Here is a 6410-nt window from a genome sequence, read left to right on the forward strand (position 1 = left end):
ATTAAAATCATTGTGTATGTAAATTCATCATTTGTTAGAACAGTTTTATTTTGGCACATGCATACATAATTAGTGACTTCTAATTTAAGATAGTGTCATGGTAGAAAGTCTTACCTAGTGGTGCTCATGTTTTACCCATTAGTCAAATCAAGTCTTATATTTTTTTATTTCAATAATCACATTGTTGTCATTTAAAAAATGAAATGTCTCCTTGTTTATCAATATCATTTAAAAATCAGAGTAATTTATAGCCTCTAGTTTTGAAAACTGGTTACACAAATTATTCCTTGGAAAATATTGATGATATGTCGAATGTTGACTCACTTTCAATTTGGAGGCTTATTTTAAATGATAAAGCAGTAAATGTGTAGCGTATATAGAATATCCGTGATCATAAACCCTCCATTTATTTCCCATTTCTATTCATATTTGACATTTCTTAAAATTAGATTTAAAAGTCAGTTAGTGCACTTAATGTAATCTCTTATCCTTAAAGCAACCCTCAATAATGCATCTCACAATAAAAACTATCCATCTTATCAAGATATCTTGATAAACACCATCTTGCAATCAACACTATCTTCTTAGAAATCCAATCCTGTTATCAGTGACAGCAAACACTTGTCTGTGATTACTATGTGCCAAGCAACTACCCCTCACAACCAGCATGTAAGATAGTTTTACTGAATTTCACAGATGAGGAAACAAACACAGGTTACTTATGTATTAATAACTCTTTCAAAGTCACACAGCAACTGCTTGACAAAGTGAGGAAATTCAGAACTTGATAAGACTGTGCCTACTGTCCTCCTTAAAAGCAGTACTAAGTCTGCTTCAGTTGCTCCTGTAAAGCATCTGTGACTGTATTAAAAGTTGTAATGGGATCTACTTGTCCAAGAATTACCTCCTCGATCTCTTACCTCTTTTACCTGTCCTAAGGCAATAATAATAATAATAACACATTTTTAATTTTTAAAAAATATGTTCTTCTTTTCTCTTACTCTCTTATCTTTTATTGTTGCTACGAATACTTTGGTACATTAGAAAGCTGTTTAGACGGCCTGGAGAACCCCAAGGCAGGACCTACCATTGACTGATGAGTGTTTCATGGAGCCCGAGAATTTGTTTTCCCATTTCTCTTAAGTATTTTTAAAGTAAAAATCTAAGTACTTCTGTATTCTAATTCACATAATCTTTGCTCAAAACTCTCCAATGGATAATTAATCTTACTCAGAATGAAAACCAAAGTTCTTACAATGGGCTTCAAAGTTGCCCATCCTCTAGTCTCCTGTCTGACATGGTTTCCCACCTCCATCTTCCTCTTTCACCTGTTTAAGCTAATCCGGCTTCCCTGCTGCCTCAGGAATCCCCAACCAATGTCAGGCTTGAGGAATTTGGCCTCTGCTCTCTGTACCTGGAGTGCTTTCTCACATAACAGCATGTGACTTCCCCTAGCAACCTTCAGGTCTCTGCTGAAATGTCACCCTACCGCAATGCTTTTCTCTCACCTCTGTCTCTTCTTATCCCACTTAATGCTCTTAATCTACTTTCCATTGCCTCCAGAGCACTAACCTACCTTGCCTTTTATAAATCTATTTATTTGTCCAGCTTTTAATACTAGAATATATAGAAACTATAGAAACCTTAAGAAAGGAGTGACTTTGTTTAGAATATTCCCTTCTGTATCCGCAGCCTCTGGTACAGAGTGCATGTTCAGTAACTATTTGCTGCACAAATGGACAACAATCAAATTATAGAAATAGGCAAGTAAATGAATATTCTAAGACTCTATTCAAGGATTCCCTACTTAGCTGTTGCTAGAATGACTGCCTGTTAGGTACAGTACCAAATGGTTTTCTTTACAGCATAATATACATGAATATATATTCAAGTCTTGTCAGTGGTTAGTGTATGTCATTTTATATGAGGCAAGTATAAAAGGTGAAAATTAAAGATAAATTACTGGAACATATAATTAACATTTTATTATTATTATTATTAATTAATTTTTTTTTTTTTTTTTGAGACAGAGTTTCATTCTTGTGGCCCAAGCTGGAGTGCAGCCTCCAGAGTATCTGGGATTACAGGCATGCGCTACCACGCCTGGCTAATTTTGTATTTTTAGTAGAGATGGGGTTTCACCGTATTGGTCAGGCTTATCTCGAACTCCTGATCTCAGGTGATCCAACTGCCTCGGCCTCCCAAAGTGCTGGGATTATAGGCAAGAGCCACTGCGCCCAGTGGCATTTACTATTTTTGAGAACATAATAAGAGCAATCGCTAAGCAGTATGCTACTAGCTATATATTATCCCTATTTTACATGTTTTACATATATTATCAAATTTAATCCTCACCACAACCTTATAATGGAGGCACTGTTATTATATTCATTTCATAAATGAGAAAAATGAGGCCCAGAAAATGTTCAGTTGCTTGCCCAAAGTCAGAGACAAACCCATAGACTCCTATTACAAACTGAAATATATGCATATATATTTTTTCTCCCACACTGATTTATTGTTCAGTACTAACTCTCCCTAATGATCCTGATTAAAATACTCACTTTGAAATATTTTTTTTTCAGAAGAGTGGCAATATTATTGCATTCCCTTATACTCATTATCTCAGAAAGCCTGTTTTATTATTTATTCTTTCTAAGTGTTTGAGAAATTATCTTGGAGAAATTAACAAAATGCATTAGTATACACATGCTACTTACTTTCCTTAGACTAATACCTATAATTACAGGAATAAAAGATTTTTTTTAAAACTTTTTGATGGCAGTTTTTGGCTCGTATATTTAAAACTTTCCTGTTACAATCTGTTTTTGCAATCATGTTTCTTCGTAAACTTGTATATGAGAACAAGCCTGTGATTGAATGAAGCCTTGGAATCATTCACCATTGCTTTCTCTTTAGTACCTGACTGATGCTTAAAACTAAGGTAACCATACATCTTAGTTTACTTGGACAGTCCTAGTTCATGTCTCTTCTCCCAGTGCAATTATTAGTATGCTATACATGTAGATATATTGATACATTAGTGCTGAGAAGGGAAGAGAGTAGTCCCTTTAAATGATACAGAAGGGGGGAAGGGAAGGGCTGAGTAGAGGAGGGTGTGGTCCCTGGCTAAAGCTCCATCCCCACGGACCTAGGTGAGGACAGGCACTTCTGCCTTCGTGCCCAAATGTTGCATTTTCCGAGACCACCCTGGCCTGCCACAACCCCCATCCTGGGCCTGTAAAAACCCAAGACCCTAGCAAGGTAAGGATAGAAGCTGCTGGACAGCAAGAGGAACATGTCAATGGAAGAAGACATAAGCAGCTGGTCGTGGGGAAAACCAGTTCTCCCTTCTGGCTCCCCCATCTGCTGAGAGCTACTTCCACTCAATAAAACCTTGCACTAATTTCCCAAGCCCACGTCTGATCCGATTCTTCCGGTACACCAAGGCAAGAAACTCTGGGATACAGAAATCCCTCTGTCCTTGTGATAAGGAAGGGGGTCTAATTGAGCTGGTTAACACAAGCCACCTATAGGTGGGAAACTAAAAGAGCACCCTGTAACACCTGCCCACTGGGGCTTCAGCTGTAAACATTCACCCTAGACACTGTCGTGGGGTCGGAGCCCCACAGCCTGCCCGTCTGTATGCTCCCCTAGAGGTCTGAGCAGCCGGGCACTGAAGAAGTGAGCCACGCCCCCATCCCATTGCTCATGTACTATCACTTTCCAAAGTGCCTCTGAAGTGTCCATAATAGGCAATAAGTTTTCTGCTCACTTATTTAAAGCAGGTATGTGATATTTTTAGAAAGTATTATAAGAAGCAGAGGAGTGAATTTTTTCAGCCAAGAATCCTATATCCAGTGAAGCCACCCTTCAAAAATAAGGTTGAAATAAAAACATTTTGTCCTTTAAAAGAAAAAGGTATATACCCTAGTGTAAAAGGAAAAAAGAATAAATGTCCTCAATCACTTTGTTTTAATTTCAAAAGCAATCACTTAGTTAAAATCTAAAGAAAAAATTAATAATCACCAAAATGAGACATACTAGGCCTAAACTATGCTTCCACTTGCTTAATAGAAATTCTCTCAACCAATCTGAAAAATCAACTTGTATTATTAAAATAGTCTCTGCCAGGAAGGACAAAACACTTATTTTATTTCTCTAGGTCTTTACGAGATTTCACATAAATACATAAAGAAAACATTAGAGATACCCTAGCTGAAGTACTGTGTTCCATTTACTGTTCCACAAAATTCATTCCAATGAATGTAGGTCTTTGGCCATTCTGGCTAGGACAAAGGAAAGAACAAATTAGCAATCAACCTTAGCACCTACACTCACATCAAAGTCCCTCTGAGCATTAAATAAGTTATGTTGTTTCTCATCTGAGTTGTTAGGACACAAATTCTCAGACGTCTCAGTCTGTAGATTTCACATGAAGGGTTGTTTCATTTCTCCCTTTAGATGAGGGAAAATGCCTCTGTGTTGGGGCTTAGGAACCTGAGATGGACTTTCAGTTCCCTTTTATTTCATAAAACACCCGAGTATATCCAAGTGTCCGTGAAGCCTCAGACCTAAAACCTATAACTTACTCCTTGCCTTTCTTTTCTTTTTTTTTTCCATCCAGGTGGTGAATTTTAAAATGCATCAGAAATATTAATCATAATATTTGTGTGATTTTATGTACATATGAAGGTTTTAATTTTTAGAAAATTAACGAACACTTTAATTTCTCCTCATATTTTGCTATTTAAAATGCATTTCGCTATAACTCTCTCACCTCCTCCTCCACAAATTCATGTAACAACCATTATTATAAAATGCCTATTAGTCTTCAAAATGATTGACTGCTTTCTTGGAAGACTGAATCATCACCAAGATTCTCACCACTGCCCTGTTGAAGCCTCCAGAAAGGCTAATGCAACCACCATTCATTTTCCTGGGATCTACCCTCACTCTTCATTCTTTTATTTGGTGGGGTTTTCTCTACTAAAATATGTTGCTTGACATACCAGAGGCATTTGAAGATGTTTTCTCAGTGCCATACCTCATTGGTTCAATGTGAGGCATTTTAGCAGGTCAGCAACCCTAGGTGATGAATCCCCATGTGGTTCATGAGTCTACAGGTGCCTGCCAGGGGCTCACATACTTCATACGAGTCACATATGCAAGACTAAGGGAGATTTAGAAGGTGCATGGTATTACAAACATATATTGTAAGCTGTCATTGTAGCTAAGCCTACAGACTCGACTCAGGTAATACAATATCACCTAAGCTTGGGGTAAACAAATAGTTGCCTCTTTTTGTAGTGGGAAGTCTAAAATTTTCCCTTAGGTAAGTATTTTCTTATAAGATGCAGGCCACATTGGGCTTCTGAAATCTCCCAACACAGCTGTTCCAGAAACAAATAGATACAGATACACAGGAGGCTCCTGGTGAGTGTTCATAACTGTTTTATGATACAGCATATTTTAAAAGAACATAAGACTGTAGTCATAGTTAGGCTTAAATGACACCTCTACCATTTACCTTCTATGTATCTTTGGACTGTTCACTTTAATTATGAGATTATTTCTTCAAATGGAAGATGGAATTTAAAAGTGATATTCACCCCAAAGTTGTGTCAATTAAATGAGTTAATGTATATTAAATACATAGAAAAGTACATGGTTTAATGGATGTTCCCTTACCCAGCATACTGAGAATGATCATTCTTCTTGTCTGTTTTCACTTTCACTAAGATTTGTCCAGTCTGGGCATCCACACAGGCATGCACATATCCAGGTCACAGAGTAGCTAGAAGGCCTGTGGATGAAATATTTGGTCATTGAAAGGACTGGTAACTTTATTTCACACACTTTCCTGAAAATATATATGAAAGGATTGGTTTCCTGTGATTACTGACCCAGGGTAGGCTTAAAGCAAAAGTAGAATCTGTAAGCATTTTGAGTTCCTTGTGAAAGATTGTCTAGTACTTCGCTTTCCTCTCATTTATCTCACTTTCCTCTTGTTTATCTTACTCTCTGGGACCATATTTGAAGACTGTTGATCATACGGAAGAAAAATAGTCTATATCCTGGAGGAAAACTGTGGCAAATAAATGTTTGACTAAAATTTCTGGCTGTCTTCATAGTGCTTGAAAGTCCAAATGAATATAGGTGAAAATGCCAAATTATTGTAAAAGCTTTCAGACAAGTGGATACTTGGTAAATGAAGACAGAACATGTGGGTTCATTATTCTTTTTTTCTGTTGATATTATGTCTACATCGTGGCATTATGTTGGAAGACCTGTGTTTGTTCAACCTATGAAATAGCTTTAGTCAGGAAATAAAATTCCTATCAAATAGCACTTGATAGAAAAATATAAATACTTCAAAGTTCAAAACACTGTGTTTAGAAAAAATGATA

General features: G+C 36.9%; 1 long non-coding RNA gene across 1 annotated transcript in view; it reads right to left on the minus strand.

Moving 5' to 3' along the window:
* Positions 1-5808, minus strand: part of LOC123569228 (uncharacterized) — a 124183-nt gene extending 118375 nt beyond the window's left edge. Inside the window, exon 1 of the long non-coding RNA XR_006692878.3 lies at positions 5692-5808. This is a non-coding gene — a long non-coding RNA (uncharacterized lncRNA). The remainder of the gene's footprint in view (positions 1-5691) is intronic.
* Between the last annotated feature and the right edge of the window lie 602 nt (positions 5809-6410).

This window comes from Macaca fascicularis, chromosome 15 (assembly GCF_037993035.2).
Source record: "Macaca fascicularis isolate 582-1 chromosome 15, T2T-MFA8v1.1".
NCBI classification, from domain to species: Eukaryota; Metazoa; Chordata; class Mammalia; order Primates; family Cercopithecidae; genus Macaca; species Macaca fascicularis.